We start from the raw sequence: 18,881 nt of genomic DNA, 5'->3' as shown, positions 1-18,881 counted from the left end.
TTGTGTGTCATCTGTGTAATGTAATTGCTTCATGGGTTCTTTGCTCATTAGTAGCAACACATTGCTATTAAGAACTGGTTGGTTTACTAACAAAAGGTTTAACAATCACACTACACATTACCAGTTCATCCACTCGACTCACAACTGCATATCTCATTGAGGATGACCTAGACCCAACTGACTGGGGTTTTATTGACATTACATGACTGGCTACGGTTATCATAGAATCATAGAAATTTACAGCATGGAAGGATGCCATTTCAGCCCATGTCGGCCAAAGCAGAGTGGAGAATGTGGGCATCGATCCCCCTACCTCTCACATTTAGTATCTCAATTACCTCCTTTTTCAGTATGACTTCGGCAGCATCTTCTGCCTTGATAAAGACAGATGCAAAGTACACATTTAATACCTCAGCCATGCCCTCTGTCTCCATGCATAGGTCTCCATTTTGGTCCCTAATCAGCCCCATCCCTCCTTTTACTATTTATATGCCTATAGAAGACTTCTGAATTCCCTTTTATGTTAGCTGCCAATCTGTTCTTGTACTCTCTCTTTGCCCCTTCTTATTTCCTTTTTCACTTTCCTTCTGAACTTTCTGTATTCAGCCTGGTTCTCACTTGTATTCTCAACCAGACATCTTTCACACACCCCTTTTTCTGCTACACCTTACTCTCCATCTCTTTTTCATCCAGGGACCTTTGGTTTTGGTTGCCCTTTGTCACTAGTGGGAATGTACCTCGACTGTACCCAGACCAACTCCTCTTTAAAGGCAGGCCACTGTTCGATTAACTGTGGTTATGGGCACAGATAGGAGAGCAGCAGTCTGCTAGTCAGTCAGCTGACAGGGATATGGCTGGGAATCTACATGACCACAAGGTTCAAGGTTCAAGCTTCAAGTCAGACACAGTCTCCAATGGAAAATACTGCTGAAAGCAAATCTAACAGAAAATGCCGATGTGTGGTATAATTTCCATGTAATTTTTTTGGTTTATAATTTTTTTTTTAAACCCTTATTTCAGCACCCATGATGGCAGCTGTAAGCACTCTAAACAGTTATTTAATTGGTTTGCTGGTTCCTTCCTTTTTTTGATCAATATATGTTGCTAATTTTCCATTTTTGATTTAAAGTTGTTGGAAATTCATGATTGGTGGCTACTTTAATTAGTACCCCACTATCTGTTCAGTTTTGATGTGGCAGATTTATGAAGGTGAAATATCAAATAGATTCAATACATTTGCACATATACATCATCATAAGCAGTCCCTCAGAATCAAGAAAGACTTGCTGTCTTAGGTGGTTGAAAAGTCCAATAAGAGAACCACAGTCTCTGTCACAGGTGGGGCAGATAGTCGTTGAGGGAAGGGGTGGGTGGGACTGGTTTGCCTCATGCTCTTTCCGCTGCCTCAGTTTGATTTCTGCACGCTCTCGGCGACGAGACTAGAGGTGCTCAGCACCCTCCCAGATGTGCTTCCTCCATTTAGGGTGGTCAGGTGTCGGTGGGGATGTTGCATTTTATCAGGGAGGCTTTGAGGATATCCTTGTAACGTTTCCGCTGCCCACCCTTGGCTCGTTTGCCATGAAGAAGTTCAGAACAGAGCACTTGCTTTGGGAGTCCCGTGTCTGGCATGTGAATTATGTGGCCTGCCCAGCGGAGCTGGTCAAATATGGTCAGTGCTTCAATGCTGGGGATGTTGGCCTGATTGAGGACGATAATGTTGGTGAGCCTGTCCGCCCAGGGGATTTGTAGGATCCTGTGGAGACATCGTTGGTGGTATTTCTCCAGCGATTTGGTGTCTACTGTGCATGGTCCAAGTTTCTGAGCCATACAGGAGGGCGGGTATTACTACAGCCCTGTAGATTATGAGCTGGGTGGCAGTTTTGAGGGCCTGGTCTTCAAACACTATTTACCTCAGGCGACCGAAGGCTGCACTGGAGGCGGTGTTGGATCTCGTCGTTAATTCCTGCTCTTGTTGATAAGAGGCTCCCGAGATATAGGAAGTGATCCACGTTGTCCAGGGCTGCACCATGGATCTTGATGACTGGGGGGGGCAGTGCTGTGCGGAGAGGACAGGCTGGTGGAGGACCTTTGTCTCGCTGATGTTTAGCATAAGGCCTATGCTTTCACACGCCTCAGTAAATATGTCGACTATGTCCTGGAGTTCAGCCTCTATGTGCGCAGATGCAGGCGTTGTCCGCGTACTGTAGCTCGACTGCATACTGCCAGTTCTACATTGTTGGATGAAGACATTAACATAGCACAAGATGCTGTGCCACAAGTGGTAGCACGAGTGTGTCCCCCAATATTCCACATGGAGGATTCCAAATCTCAGCTCATCCATCAAGTCAATTGTATCTATCGTAGCTCAGGCAATCCCCTAGAGGAAACAATCACTAATGTAGTTCTGCTATCAATGGTCTGCCACTTAAAAATCAACACAAAATACAGGTGAAACATACTTTAACCATTAAATCTCTTCCAAAAAGATGGTAAACCTCTTAGAACTATGGACGGTTAATATATTTGACCCTTCAAAATCAGAGTACAGTTTCACAAGTCCGTTGTAAATTCAGTCTGCAAAATTTTATAAAACAGCAAAATCAGAATAAATTCACGAGCTTCTTCAAATTGGAATCACATCCTGTTGAATGAGTGCCATACATGGCTGGATTTTCATGGGAAAGGCAGGTTGGGGCAGGGACCCCGGATGCAGGTGGGAAACCCGGGAATACCGCAGGCCCTGCTGACTAACGGCAGGGCACGATTTTCATGTGAAGCCTGCGTTTCCCACTCGCAGCCAGTCAGATGGAGAGACTGGCTTGCTGGCTGCGGGCGGGTAGGGCTGCGGCACAAGGGCACAATGGGAGGGAGGGATTGGGTGGGGGCCAGTGCCAGAATGACGATGAGGGGCGGGGGGGTGGGGAAAGGAAAGAGATGATGATTGCATCCGGCCACCAGAGAAGCGTGTTCAGCCTCAGGATGATTGTGGGAGTGTGGGAGTGATCTGGGAAGGTGATTGGAGGCCTGGTGAGAGGGTCTCCGATCGTGGGGATTGCGTTAGGTGTAGGTGTAATGTCACATGCCCCCTGGATGAAGCAGTCCTCACCTAGCTGTAACTGCTGGGTTTTAAGAGGTGTGTAAAACCCATCCAGCTGCAGTTGGAAGCAAAATGGAGGGTTTTTAAAAAAAAAAGAGTTTCCAGCCTCATTAAAATATTTAAATTGACATCCCGACTCCTGGCAGCAGGTTGGCTCCCCACCCCCATCCCGCCTCTGTTAAAACCGTTAAGTTGGAGGCGGGTTCCAAATTTTAAACGATTCAACAGTACCTCTAACACAGCAAGGCTTTAACATAACATAAGAAATAGGAGCAGGAGTAGGCCATACAGCCCCTCGAGTCTGCTCCGCTATTTAATACGGTCATGGCTGATCCGATCATGGACTCAGGTCCACTTCCCCGCCCGCTCCCCATAACCCCTTATCGGTTAAGAAACTGTCTATCTCTGTCTTAAATTTATTCAATGACCCAGCTTCCACAGCTCTCAGAGGCAACGAATTCCACAGATTTACAAATATGAGAAGAAAAAATTCCTCCTCGTCTCAGTTATAAATGGGTGGCCCCTTATTCTAAGATTATGCTCGATTATATTTTATAAGATTATATTATATTTTAACTCCATTGGTGAACTGAAGAAAATTTTAATCTGCATGCTAAAAAAAATTTACATTAAAAAAAAAAGTCACTTGCGGCCTCTAGTCTTCTGGCATGTATAAACTTGCACTTATGACTGGCATATGTCAATGCTGCTAAAAAAGCGTTATCCAGGGAGGCTAGCAGTAAGCAGGCACAGATGACCTGCACTCCAGAGGGAAATTTAGGGATGAAATAGCAGGGGTGCCAAACATAAATTTCCAAAACATTTTTGCAAACAGGAATTGTATCAAACTGGAGAGTGGCAAGTTATATCCAGGTTCAAAAAAAAAAAGGGAAAAAAAAGGACTAAGCAAGGTAGCAATAGATTAGTTAGCCTTGTGATAGTACTGGAAAACCGGCTATAGACCATAACAAGGAACATAACATAACATTTATAGACAGGGTAATCAAGGACAATCAAGATCAATTTGCAAAAGGCACGCAATGCTTGACCGATTTAACTAAATTCCGAGAGTATAAACATCGGAATGCAGTCAAACAATATATTTAAAGTTAAGTTCCACACAAAGGGCTTCTTGAAGATCAAGACCCAGTGTTAAAAGGTAAAGTGGCAGAATAAATAAAAGGACAGTTGAAGGGTAGAAAGCAAAGAAAATCGATGGACACTTCTCTGGGTAAGATGTTACTTTTAGCATGACTAACAATTTTTGTTGGGACCTCCCTTTACACAAATGATTCAGACACAGGATGCAATATAGAATTCTGCTGACAAACTAATTTAGAAAGCAAGGGAAACTGAGGAAGAGCATGGGAGACTCGAGATGGCCACACAGGTTAGGAGATGGGCAGATATGTGGCAAATCTGGTGTAACATTGGTCAATGTAAAACTGCATTTGGAGTGGGGGGGGGGCAGTGAAGGAGAACAGAGTGGTGTAAAAGAGAGAGATCTAGGATAGATATTTTTTTAAAGCAGGATTATAAGTGGAAAGGGTCATGAAAAGGCCGTAAGGGACAAAATGGGATCCTAGGTTTTATATACAAACAGTAATGGTGAATCTGTACAGTTGGAGGTATTCGGTCCAGTTTTGGCACCCCAATATGGAGGCAATAGTGAAACCAAAGAAAATGTCCAAGAAAGAGATGAGACTTAAAAATATTGAGATGTATCCAAGGGAGCAGAAAAGGTTATGGGGGAAATCTAATGGAAGACGTGAACATTTTGAGACTGCTGGAGTGTAAAAAACCAAGACCCATTTCCAATGGTCGGAAAATTGATATGGTGGCATAAATTTGCCATTAGCACTAGAGGGCTTTGAAGATTTTTTTCGCAGGGTTATTAGAATGCATTACCACAAGTGGCTGTTGAAGTATTGAAGAAAAATATTAAATGGGACAGGAAAGAGCAGGACAATGCAATTAGTGTAGATTGCTCCAATGTGGTAGGTCACATGCACAATGTGCTGAATGGCCTTCGTCTGTGCTGAAGGTTCCCTGATTAATTCCAGCAAATATGCACAATACAAAAAGCATATACAAATGTTTTTTTCTGGTTGCCATATAAACCAACATACAACATAAACAAAAAGTAGTTTCAAATGGTTCTGCAATATATATATTTTTTTAAAAATCAACCCTGAATCAGATGTACAATAAAAGCCAACAAAATGTCATAATACACTGCTCGGAGGAGGCTCCAACTCAATGCGCTGATTTGATTCCAAGTCTATTTTTTTGCTCAATTACTACACTGATCAAGATCAGAGGACAGTGCACATCAATGGCATGTTTTCAAGCAAAAAGTAAGGCTCCCACTACTCTGCCCCAAAATGAGCCTCAATTCCAACCTCAAGCATAATGTGCGAATTTTCCATTCTGACACCAGCTATCGCAGTAGTGAAGTTGCCAAATAGATCCTACAATTCTCTGGGACTTGGGTACACCACTCCTGTCTTGGACACCACCAACACAGGTTGAAGTTAACACTGAGATTTTGGAAATTTCAGCAATCTCAACTATCACATTTTTGTTCTCCTGTCTGCAAACTAGGTTCTAGCTTTTCATTTTCTCGAATCTTTACATCTGGCCTAAACATGAATGATGTGGCCATTTTCTAGCATAGCACTCTGAATTCCAGTAATTAAATCAATATAAATTCAAATACAGTGGTGAAAGTAGGGGCAAAAAAGGAAAAGAAAATAGGCAACCTGGTCAAACAACATTTTAAGATAGAATCATAGCATGTCACAGCACAGAAACAAGCCTTTTGGTCCATCAAGTTTGCAGTGTTTTTCTCCATATAAGCCTTCTAATTTAGCACCACTCCCCTACTCACTTCCCAGATCCCAGACATTCCTCTTTTTCATGCAACGGTCTACAGTATTACCCATTTATTTACACTCACTTAGTTGCAATTCCTATTATAATGCAGTCATTTATGAAGTCCTGTTTCTCCCCGCCACCCCCCCATACTTCCAATTGTGAAGTTTATTTTATTGCAATTCCTGCTAATATGCAAGTGTGCCGTGCACAAATCCTGCTTTAACGAAACCTATCTTTGAGCATGAGGCGGTCACCTCAATCTAATTGGGTTTGGTGGTAATGTTATAATAATTATTTGCTGCATTAAAAGAGCATTTTTCTTTGATATTATACTATATCCACCTTTTTAAGATGCTGTTTTACTACATTCACCCTTGCTGGTAAGATGTTGCAGGAAATTTAAACAAATGAAAGGTTATGCGGCATCATACTAGCCTCGATTGTTGCTTCCTGCTTTACAAAAATTCTTATTTTATTACAAATTGCAGGGCTGTCCCGAGCAGTTACAATTAAGCGAGTTCCATTGTAATCCCTTCTTAAAATAATTCATAGACTTTGCATATTGTAATTATGTTCTTTGTTCAAACCTCTTCAGTTCAGGGTCTCCAAACTTGGAACCAGACAGATAGTTTTACGATGCAAGACCCCATAAGTTTTGATTTTATTCAGAGGCCACCTACTTCCACCTCTAAAGCCACTTCTGCCCCTACCTCAGCCCTACCCAAGTATGCTTTGTCACCTCCAGACTAGACTCTCCTTCTTGGGCAGTCCCGCGAAAATGAATTATAGGTGACTGAAGAGACCGATGCGGGCAGACTGGGAGGGGGCACACACACACACGCGCTTTAATTCATTGATAAGTTCTGCAGAAAGAAACATCAGAGACTACAAAATCACCACTTACACAATCAGCAGCTCGTTGGAAGGACAGATATTGGCCCAGAATTTGCAGTCAGCAGCAAAGCTAAGACAATCGCCACTGGCCCCGAAGTAAGTTTCCCACAAAGATATTCGGATTTTCTGACATGTAATTCAAATCAACGGAGTATAATGGGGATCCCCAGTTCAAGCTGCTGTGACATCAAAAAGCTGTCTAGGCAGCCAATCAAAATGCAGAATTCTCAGTGAACAAGGGGGTGAGTAAGCTGTTTAACATTTTTAAAAAGTTAGAATTTTGAGTGAGCAAAACAAAGATTGGGGCTCTCATGGGGAAACGGCAAACCTGAAATAAAGGTGAAGAAACTGGTTTCTTAAAAAAAAAATTTTTTTTTTTTAAAAATGGAAAAACTTGACGGCACAAAATTGAAATTTGTTTTTCAGGACCATAACCTTTGTTTAGCAGTCAATATTCTGTTAAAACCCCAGTTACAACTTATTCCTTTTGATCTAAATTTTCATGGGGAATTTAACAGCTTAATTACTGCAGGAGAGACAAAGTTTGAGTCAGTTTCCCTGATTTGAGAGATTCCTGGCTGTGTGGCGGGACGGTGAAATAGCACGACCCGTGGAGAAGCAGTGAATGACTGGCCGCAATTTCAGGATTTCTGCATTCAGCTGCGCACACGCCAAATCCTGAAGTTGCAATCGGATTTAACGGTGGAATGGAATGATGGCAAATGCTGCCAGTTCGCCGTCATCATGACTGCAAATTCCAGCCAATCATGAGCAATGTACAGCCCACACTTGGCCCGGGTCCCAGAGTTGTCAAGATCATGACACAGCATGAAATTCATTTGAACAAAGAAGAACATAGGAGCAGGTGTAGGCCATTCAGCCCCTCGAGCCTTCTCCACCATTCAATAAAGATCATGGCTGATCTTCTACCTCAACTCCACTTTCCTGCATTCTCTCTATATCCCTTGATGCCATTACTATCCAAAATTCTATCAACCTCTATCTTGAATATACTCAATGACTGATCCTCCACAGCCCTCTGGGGTAGAGAATTCCAAAGATTCTCCACCCTCAGTAAAGAAATTTCTCATCAGTCCAAAATGGCCGACTCTTTATTCTGAGACTGTGACCCCTGGTTCTAGACTCCTCAGCCAGAGGAAACATCTATCCTGTCAAGCCCTGTAAGAATTTTATATGTTTCAATGAGAGCACCTCATTCTTCTAAACTCTGGAGAATATAGGCCTAGTCTACTCAATCTCTCCTCATTGGCAATCCTCCCATCCCAGGAATCAGTCTTTATTGCACTCACTCTATAGCAAGTATCTCCTTCTTTAAGGAGACCAAAACTGTACACAATACCGAGGTGCAGTCTCACCAGGGCCCTATATAATTGCAGTAAGACTTCTTTACTCTTAAACTCAAATCCTCTTGTAATAAAGGCCAACATACCATTTGCTTTCTTAATTGCTTGCTGTACCTGCATGTTAACTTTCAGTGATTTATGCACAAGGACACCCAAGCCATCTTTTCCCAATCTCTCACCATTTAAAAAACACTGCTTTACTATTTTTCCTACCAAAGTGGATAGCTAATGCTTTGGTTGCTAGTGCCAAAATTGTAACTGTGTGAAGATTTATGTATTACTTTCAGATTAGACTATTCCAATCCTTACCTAGCCGGTCCCTCATTCTCCATCGGTAAACTTCAGCTCACCCAGAACTCTGATGCCCGTATCCTATGTTACACCCAGTTCATTCATCCATCATCCCTGTCCTCACTGACCTATTTGGTTCCCTGTGCCCCCAATTAAAAATTCTGAAACTTGCGCTGAAACCCCTTCATGGCTTTACCTCTCCAGCCCTACAACCCTGCCCAGCCCCCACCCCACTCCAACTCTGGTCTTTTGTGCATGCTCTCTTTCTCTTTTCCCTTCCACACCACCCTCTCCCAATATTCCACCATTGGCAGTTGTCTCTTCAGCTACCTAGGCCCCACACTGCAATTCCATGCCTAAACCTTTTCATAGAAACATAGAAAATAGGTGCAGGAGTAGGCCATTCGGCCCTTCTAGCCTGCACCGCCATTCAATGAGTTCATGGCTGAACATTCAACTTCAGTACCCCATTCCTGCTTTCTCGCCATACCCCTTGATCCCCCTAGTAGTAAGGACCTCATCTAACTCCTTTTTGAATATATTTAGTGAATTGGCCTCAACAACTTTCTGTGGTAGAGAATTCCACAGGTTCACCACTCTCTGGGTGAAGAAGTTCCTCCGCATCTCGGTCCTAAATGGCTTACCCCTTATCCTTAGACTGTGACCTCTGGTTCTGGACTTCCCCAACATTGGGAACATTCTTCCTGCATCTAACCTGTCTAACCCCGTCAGAATTTTAAATGTTTCTATGAGGTCCCCTCTCATTCTTCTGAACTCCAGTGAATACAAGCCCAGTTGATCCAGTCTTTCTTGATAGGTCAGTCCCGCCATCCCGGGAATCAGTCTGGTGAACCTTCACTGCACTCCCTCAATAGCAAGAATGTCCTTCCTCAGGTTAGGAGACCAAAACTGTACACAATACTCCAGGTGTGGCCTCACCAATGCCCTGTACAACTGTAGCAACACCTCCCTGCCCCTGTACTCAAATCCCCTTGCTATGAAGGCCAACATGCCATTTGCTTTCTTAACCACCTGCTGCACCTGCATGCCAACCTTCAATGACTGATGTACCATGACACCCAGGTCTCTTTGCACCTCCCCTTTTCCTAATCTGTCACCATTCAGATAATAGTCTGTCTCTCTGTTTTTACCACCAAAGTGGATAACCTCACATTTATCCACATTATACTTCATCTGCCATGCATTTGCCCACTCACCTAACCTATCCAAGTCGCTCTGCAGCCTCACAGCATCCTCCTCGCAGCTCTCACTGCCACCCAACTTAGTGTCATCCGCAAATTTGGAGATACTACATTTAATCCCCTCATCTAAATCATTAATGTACAGTGTAAACAGCTGGGGCCCCAGCACAGAACCTTGCGGTACCCCACTAGTCACTGCCTGCCATTCTGAAAAGTACTCATTTACTCCTACTCTTGGCTTCCTGTCTGACAACCAATTTCTCTCTTCCCCTTTAAAGCCCTCCTTAAAACTCATCTTTACCAAGCATTTGCTAACCTTTCCTAAACACTCCGTTAATAGCGAAGGGCCTATTCATTTCTAATTACACCTCTGAAGTGAAAGTTGTTGTTATCTGCTAGCCCGGTGGTGGGCAAAATACGGCCCATATCCGGCCTGCCAAGTCATTCTATCCGGCCCACTGCATGGGACAGAAATAGAACGCGAGCCGGAGCTCAAGCTGCACATGCGTCTATCCACTTTCACCAGACCCGGACCGCAGCCAAAGAAAAAAATAGTAATACTTCATTCAAATTAATAATTCGCAAACGTGATTCTTCCTGGCCCGATCTTAAAATGATCCGTTCCATGATTCTGGGCCCCAATTTGGACATCCACAGCCACAATGCACATCATACTAGAATATGCCCTTTCCATTTTAGAGTGGAATCATGGCTGCTCATCTCCACAAATCCTCTCCCGGTATCCAGAGTACGACGGCAGGGGAGTTCTCATCTGGCACCAATTGGGACGGCATTAGTAATCTTTGCAGAGGGACACAAGGATGATTCAGGTGGGAACTTGATGCCGACACCAGCTCTTTCACAGCACTGATTTACATAGACCAGAAGATAGCACAATATTTTCAACTTTTATCTTTGATTCATTTCTAAGCAGTATCAAATACATGTGTATGCAAGATAGCATTCTGGCTACTATCTGAATTAATGTTTATTTTAAGTAATGTTCCTTCTAACTTTTTTCACGCACATTCCTTTAAAATTTGCTGCACGGCCAGCCACTGTGCAGCTGCGCATGCGCAAATATCTCTTCCAGCATCAGGAGCTGGGGAGCGGCCTGCATAGGACCACGCGATTGGTGGGCAGCTCTCAACAGCTCACCAAAACTTGTGAAGTGGCCCTCCAGCTCAAAGAATTGTCCACCCCTGTGCTAGCCGCAAGATGGCACATTATACCACACCTTCCTCTGTAACTGATGATTGCTTTGGGTCGCTACAGCTGCATTAGTGCTTGAAGCTCTAAAGTCATAGGATACGATTGCACTGCAGCTGTTGAAAATGTGACGGGAGAGGGAGAGACAAGGTGAAACTTCTAAATACATAAACACTCCAACGTGTGCACACACCTGTGGCTAATAAATGCAAAAGTAAACATTGAATACAACCAATTTTACTTTAATGTTTAAATACTTTAATACCAGTAATTTTTGAATAGGTTGTAAGGAATTAGCTGCAGTATGAGCCACACAATTATAAATGATACAGTAGATGCAGCCCTACAAAAAGGCCCTAATTCTGTCTAATAGATTCAGATTCTCAAAACTAAATGTATTCACAAGATCAAGTCACAAAAAATAATTCAATTAAATTTTCTGCTTATCTTCGATACTTGCACTGGATTTTGTGACATCTATTTTCAGTTTTTTTGCATTGACTTGCGTATTTCCATAAAGCTTTTATTTCAATCTTGAATATTTAATGATTTTAGACCATGGTTGCACGAAACAGTTTTCACATATTCATTGGTCTAAATAGTCCAAAAAGCTTAAGCGCCACCTCTTAACATCTGGCAGTAGTGTCAGATTACAGATCGCTAGGGAAAATAGCAGCAGGGTCACAAATAGAAGCAAATATGGTTATTGCAAATCTGCCTACCCACTCAGCACTCACATGCCAAAATACAAGGCAAAGAGCAGTCAACAGTTTCCAGGTTTCCCCTCCTAAATAGAGCAAACCTAATCAAAAATCTAGTGGGTTAGTGCCTGCAGCAAAACTTTGGCACTGAACTCGATTTCTGTTAACTGGCAGTTTCAAGCTAGCAGATGGCCTCCAGAAACTTTAGTCTCATTCTCAGCCAATATAAATGTTGCTGAAATTCAAGCAAGTGAATAAGCTAGAGACTTATTTGCTAGTTTTATCATAAATTTACAACATATTTAAAAAGCCACAAATTTAGTATTCACAACTTTCATAGGCTCATGCTCGGGGACATGTACTTTCAAATCCCCCGAAGTGCTCACTGCAATTGTTAGAATGCCTTCCCAAGCATGATGTAACATGATCATAATTAAACCTAGAGAGACAGACAGGGCATGTGCCAGAGATGGAGAAGGAAAGCTTCTCCTTCACTCATGACTATTCAATGTAGAATCAAAGTGGGTTGAATGTTTTACTACTGCCGTGTATTTAATTTGGGGTGAGGGGAAAAGAGAGAGATATACAAGAGCGACTGTATAGAAATCTCTTTCCATATGTAAAACTCGACCACACAGCTTTCAAATTAAAATAGTGCATTTTAATTCTAGGCATAAACTACAATAAAATTTTTACTCTAAAATGTAGCATGGCATGGTTATAATCCAGACCCTTGCTGTATATGGAATCAGTCACCCATTCTTAAGGTTCCAAAAGCAATATTGCAGCAAACCTGTTGGTTTCAAGATTACGGCAAAATGCTCACTCACTGCAATTACTTAAAGTAGCCACAACAAAAACATTGATGGATCCTATCCCAAACAATCAGGAGACGGATTTAAAGACACTACCATCAATTAAGCAGATTTGTGGTATAAAATTAATCTTAAATTGCTGTCAACATTTCTGAAGTCCTTCACAAAGTACATGATGGATAAGATGGGAAAAAATTAAGTTCTAATATACAGCTCAGAGATAAAGAAAAAGAACTGACATTTATATAACACCTTTCACAAACTCATGAAATGCCAAAGAGCATCATAGCCATAGTAGTATTTTTTGACGTGCTACATAAGAAATAGGAGCAGGAATAGGCCATACAGCCCCTTGAGCCTGCTCCGCCATTTAATATCATGGCGGATCTGATCATGGACTCGGGTCCACTTCCCTGCCCACTCCCCATAACCCCTCATCGGTTAAGAAACTGTCTATCTCTGTCTTAAATATATTCAATGACCCAGCATTCACAGCTCTCTGGGGCAGCGAATTCCACAGATTTACAACCCTCTGATCGAAGAAATTCCTCCTCATCTCAGTTTTAAATGGGCGGCCCCTTATTCTAAGATTAGGCCCCCTAGTTCTAGTCTCCATCAGTGGAAACATCCTCTCTGCATCCACCTGGTCACTGTTGTAATGCAGGGAAATGTTCAAGTTTCTTTATTAAATTAATTTTGTTTGAGGAAAAAAAAACACATACTTCAACCTTGGGTGTGTGCTGAATTAACTGAGTTTAGCCAGGGCAGCAATTGTAATGCTACATCGCAACTCTCCAGGATGGGAGTGTGGGGGGAGGTGAATGAGAGCTAAAGTTCCTGCTCTTACATCACTTTCCATGGATATTTGCTGGCTGTGTTTGGGCATCAGATGAAGTCAGGATCAGGTTTGGTTGTGATGGCCTTACATACAACCTCCACCAAAAGAATGAAACAGCCTCCCAAAGCTTGCCATCAAGACTCTGACATGAATAATAGCCACTTTAACAAGGTACTGGAGAAAGTGCAGTCCACAAAATCATACACCAGGGAGTCAATGCCTTTGAGAGCGGGGGAGCAAATTGGCACGGAAAAAAAGTTCAACATTCAATTTAACTTGTGAAATCTAACCATTCGTCACTGTATTCACTCTCCTACATTCATTGGGCTAAACTCCACAGAGTTCACAATTTTCTTTTGAGGTTAGACTGAAAAAATAAAAACATTTTGGCCCCATGTTTCCACATGATTTGCTCCTGATTTTTTAGGAGCAACTGGTGTAGAACGGAGTATCTTAGAAATCGGAATTCTCGTCATTTAGTTTGCTCCAGTTCTAGTCAGTTAGAACAGTTTCACTTTGGAACAGAATTTTTTTTTCAAAAGGGGGCGTGTCCGGCCACTTACGCCTGATTTCAAAGTTTCGTGAGCAGGAGCGGCAGCCGGGTCGAGTCCGGGGGGGGGGAGGGGGGCGCAGGAGCAGGAGTTGGGAGGAAACAGGAGCTTGGCGTGGGAGGAGCCTTATTCACGCAGCCCCAGTGAGGCCGTTCGGCCTGGGCTAGGAGCTGCGTGCTTCGGGGCCCTCCCAAACAGTTTCGGGCGCCTGGAGCTACTGCACTTGCGCGTCCACTGTAGCGCGCATGTGCAGAGGTCCCGGCACTGTTTTCAGCGCAGGGACCTGGCTCCGCCCCCCTACAGCTCCTGCTGCGCCGCGCCGAGGGCCAGAGGACCTGCAGGGAGGTGGAGAATACGGAGGGTTTTTTCAGGCGCACTTTGTGGCGCGAAAACCGGGTGTCCAGGTCGGGACTGCGCCGTTCTAGGCGCGGCTCGAAACTTGGGCCCTTAAAAACTAATATTACTTGAACCAATAAGTGAACACAAGCTTTTTAAAAAAAAAACGTAACAGATCAAATACACATTTTGCTTAAGCCAAAGCCTGCAACCTCTGCAGAGATTTCTACTGCCCAGGGCAGTGTGTTCACTAGCACGGGAATGATTATTGTTAATAAAAAGCTGCAAGACATCAGTGTGCAGGCATTTAATATTTTGGACCAAACTTACAATAAAGCCAGAGGATAGAGCTCCTTAAAATACCAACCATAAGCACGAGCCATCTCCAAACTGAAAATATTTAGTACCTGAAATCTAAACTGCATATGCGTACAAATTATTCAGCTACTGCCTCACTTTCCATCGACCGGCCCCAAGGATTTACCGCTGTTTGGACAGTGACTGGATTTGAGCTTACTTTATAAGCTGCCCCAAAGTGCCAAAAATGTCAACTTCCTCACCCCCCCCCACCCCCCACCCCCAATCAACCAATATTCACACGTACTGACAAAATATTATTGTTCACATTTACAAATACACTCAAAGTTTATAAAATATTAATGGTGTATGGGGAGGTTTACAGGATTTGTTCATGGCCATGAAACGGTATGATAAATATTTTTGATTTAAGTGCCGAGCTGGAAATTCAATACGACTTGCCTACAAACCCTGGGTCTAGTGTTTCAACTGCAGTTAACCAAGTTGCTTTTACTATTGTGGAATTCAAACAGACCATGCCCCCACAGATACACCTCAGAACCATCTAACTTAGCAGCTGTCTTTTAATTAGGATAACAGGAGTACATTACAATGAAGAATCAACAGTATATTTGTTATTTCGAGTTTACAATTATCATTTAGTTTTATGTATGGAATTTATATGAAGCATTTATGTTAAAAAAATGCATCGCAAAATGAAATTTATGCAGATCTGTTAAAGCAGTTTGTTTAAAAAACAAAAACTACATATGTACAGAAGTTTAGAATATCAAGAGCCCCAGCTTGAGCTACTTTTGAAATGTAGCATAGAAAGGCACCAATTGTAGTTTTAAATACAAAGATTTCTCTCAATAATTTCTGTAATCACAGTATGAACATGATCTCCGATTACACATCCAAATCCATGAGCACTTAGATCTGAAAAAATGTGCAAAAGGCACAGTTGAAATCCACTTGTATAGGCATGTTACAGATTTTGTGCAATGTTTAAAAACAAGATATGCAACAACCCCACCAACATAAGTTCCTTTAGCTTCCATCTGCCAGTTCAAAAGTGGAGAGAAAAATATTTCACATTTTCACAGCCGGGGCCAATGGATTCACATATACTGAATTCTCTACTTTCCTTCCGTTTCCAAATTATTCCTCTGCAATTAGCAGGAACCCAAAGGTGAAGGGGAGATGTCAGGCTAAGAATAGACAACTGCATATTCTTGAAACTGGCCTTGGCTGTGACAGCTTCAATATCTTCAACCAGAATTGGTGACTTAGAATGTAGATTTCCCAACTTCCTGCCTGTAAATCAGAATTTAACCCTACACTGACCCCAAACTGTCCATAATCAATCTGCAATCTCAAGTCTTGCAGCTTAAAGTTTGAGCACAAGATTTAGAAGTTGTAGATAACACAAAAAACAAAATCAAGCACAATTCAAATTTGTAATTATAGGATTATTTTTGTACTAAAGCTCAAGAAATAATGGCCCCAAGTTTCCACACGCGGCAAAACAGGCGCCCTTCCGAGCTGGGTGCCCGTTTTTCGCGCCGAAAAAAAAAACGCGCTATTATCGAGTGCTTTGCAGCTCGATGTCTGCTTGGCGCGGCGCACAGGGGGCGGAGCCTACCACGCGCGCCGATTTTGTAAGTAGGAGGGGGCGGGTACAATTTAAATGAGTTTTGTGTGTGCCGGCAACCCTGCGCGTGCACGTTGGAGCGTTCGCGCACGCGCAGTCTGAAGTAAACATTGGCACTCGGCCATTTTAAAAAGTGCTGCAGAAAAAGTGAAAATTTGTTTATTGAACCCTTGCAAAGGCTTGCATTTTAATTTTCTTGATATTTCTGTGTGTGAGGGTGAGGGAGTGCATTCTGTAATTAAAGATAGACTGTGATAAACGGGACACATGCACTTGTTTGAGACTATTCAAATTCTTTGTAGCTGTTCAATTTTTAACATTTTTTAATAAAACCACATTGCCCTTCCATGATCAGCACTGAGGCTTCTTGCAGCTTTCTCCCGACGGCAAACCGCTGCCTGAAAGGCCTGCCTGAAGCACTTTCACACAGGTAGGAACATGGTTTATTTAATCTTTTCTTTGCTTATAAATTTTTATTCAGGTTGGATTTATTTGTATAATATTTGTATAAGTATAACTAAGGATTTATTGTAGAATTTAATGACTTCCCTTCCCCCCCCCCACCTCGTTCCCGACGCCTAATTTGTAACCTGCGCCTGATTTTTTTAATGTGTCGACAAGGTTTTTTCAAGCCTACAAAAATCTTCATTGCTCCATTCTAAGTTAGTTTGGAGTACGTTTTCACTGTGGAAACTTTCAAATCAGGCGTCAGTGGCCGGACACGCCCCCTTTTGAAAAGAAAATTCTGTTCAAAAGTGAAACTGTTCTACCTGACTAGAACTGCCGAAGACTTAAATGTGGAGAATTCCGATTTCTAAGATACTCCGTTCTCCACCAGTTGCTCCTAAAAATCAGGAGCAAATCATGTGGAAACTTGGGGCCAATAAGTCTACCTGTAAACAAAAACTTCAGATCATAATTGATAATTCCCTCAAACATCTTTTAGCCTTAAATAATACACCCACATTTAGACTAGAGCTACTGTAGTTATGGCTAGTCCTGCAGTATTGGGTCAGTCTCCCTCAAGAACGAAGCAGCATTTCCACACCAAAATGCAATAAGGGGTCGCCCATTTAAAACTGAGATAAGGAGGAATTTCTTCTGAGGGTTGTCAATCTGTGGAATTCTCTGCCCCAGAGAGCTGTAAAGGCTGGGTCATTGAATATATTGAAGGTGGAGAGACACAGATTTTTGAGCAATAAGGGAGTGAAGGTTATGGGGAGCAGGTGGGGAAGTGGAGCTGAGCCCAAGATCAGATCAGCCATGATCTTATTGAATGGCGGAGCAGGCTCGAGGGGCCAAAAGGCCTACTCCTGCTCCTATTTATGTTCTTATGTAAGTTCATGCATTATATCGCAACAGCTAGGTTTGGAATCAAGTTTAAATGGCACTCGAGAAACTGTTGAGATAATTTACCAACTGGATTGGAAGCAATTTTAAACTAATTGTAAATTATCCACTTCTAACTAATGCCTAGTGCAGTGAAATTATTATAAAATACTATCAATGTGTCACTTTATGACATTCACAGAACAGTGAGCAACGACACGTCAACTTTACTGCAACATTGTTGGTGTTGCTGCTTAAGTAGAAGAATTCTAGTCTCCAACACAAAGTACTCGTCATGGTTGGGCTGTGGTCCACCATTCTTAAAGCAACTACAAAGTCAATTAAGTCAGTCAATTAAAAGTCAGTTGTGTTTAACAGCTATAGAATAATGAAGCACAAAATGTATACATCCAAGATATTAACCCATGAAATTGGTTGCTGTGTTTCTCTACATTACAACAGTGACAGCATTTCATTGGCCCAGAAGCACTTTCAGACATCAGGAGATCATGGAGTTCAAGTTTCGGCCTGAGTTGCTCCTATTTTTTTGGAGCAACGAGTTTAGAATGGAGCATCTTAGAAATTGCAATTCTCGGCATTTAGTTTGATCTAGTTCTAGTGAGTTAGAGTAGTTTCATTGTAGAACAGATTTTTTTTTCCCCAAAAGAGGGTGCATCCAACCATTTACACCGGTTTTGCAAGTTTAGGCAGTGAAAACTTACTCCAAACTAACTTAGAATGGAAGAAGTGTAGAATTTTGTACGCTCAGAAAAACCTTGCCTACACTTATAAATCAGGCGTAGGAAATGAGAGCGGGGGGGGGGGGTTACAAGCATTAAACATTTCACTTTTACAAATAAAGAGCCATCATCATCAATAATAAATTTTAAAAAATTAAGTTTCTACTCACCTACTATAGCACCGGGAGCCCTCCAACAGCATGCAGTGTCTCTGACAGCGAGGGGTGGGGGGGGGGGGAGGAAGGAGAGAGAGAGAGAGAGAGAGAGAGAGAGAGAGAGAGAGAGAGAGAGAGAGAGAGAGAGAGAGAGAGAGAGAGAGAGAGAGAGAGAGAGAGAGAGAGAGAGCGCGCCACGGAGGACTTTGGGTGGGGCCCGCCCCCAGCGAGTTGCCAGGCGGGGTCAGACGACGAGCCGGGATAGGGGAGATGTCCCTTCGGCCTGGGATAGGATCGTCACCCGGAGACAGGACGCGCTGGGAGGGCCAGGAGCATGCGCGCAGCTGCCGGCACTGTTTTTGGGACAGGGCTGTAGCTCTGCCCCCCAGCAGCTCCTGCTGCGCCACGCCAAGCTGGAAACGGTCCTACAGATATCGGAGAATCGCGAGATAAGTATTCGGCGCAATTTTTGTTCTACAAATTAGGTGGGCCTCTCCGATGTGCGCCGTTCTAGCGGGGGTCCGAAACTTG

General features: G+C 42.8%; 1 protein-coding gene across 8 annotated transcripts in view; it reads right to left on the bottom strand.

The window, feature by feature from the left end:
• The window catches only part of ncoa2 (nuclear receptor coactivator 2), a 418,174-nt gene that overhangs the window by 281,958 nt on the left and 117,335 nt on the right, over positions 1-18,881 (bottom strand). Inside the window, exon 1 of one of the 8 annotated variants that reach the window (XM_070891259.1) lies at positions 1,911-1,964. The exons of the other annotated variants lie outside the window; for them this stretch is intronic. The gene's annotated coding sequence lies outside the window, so the exon portion shown is untranslated. Of the gene's footprint in view, positions 1-1,910; positions 1,965-18,881 lie in introns of those variants that run through there. 8 annotated transcript variants of the gene reach the window in all.

Source organism: Pristiophorus japonicus, chromosome 1, assembly GCF_044704955.1.
Source record: "Pristiophorus japonicus isolate sPriJap1 chromosome 1, sPriJap1.hap1, whole genome shotgun sequence".
In the NCBI taxonomy this organism is placed as follows: Eukaryota; Metazoa; Chordata; class Chondrichthyes; family Pristiophoridae; genus Pristiophorus; species Pristiophorus japonicus.
The sequence above is the reverse complement of the archived record's forward strand: the minus strand, read 5'-3'. Positions and strand labels throughout refer to the sequence as shown.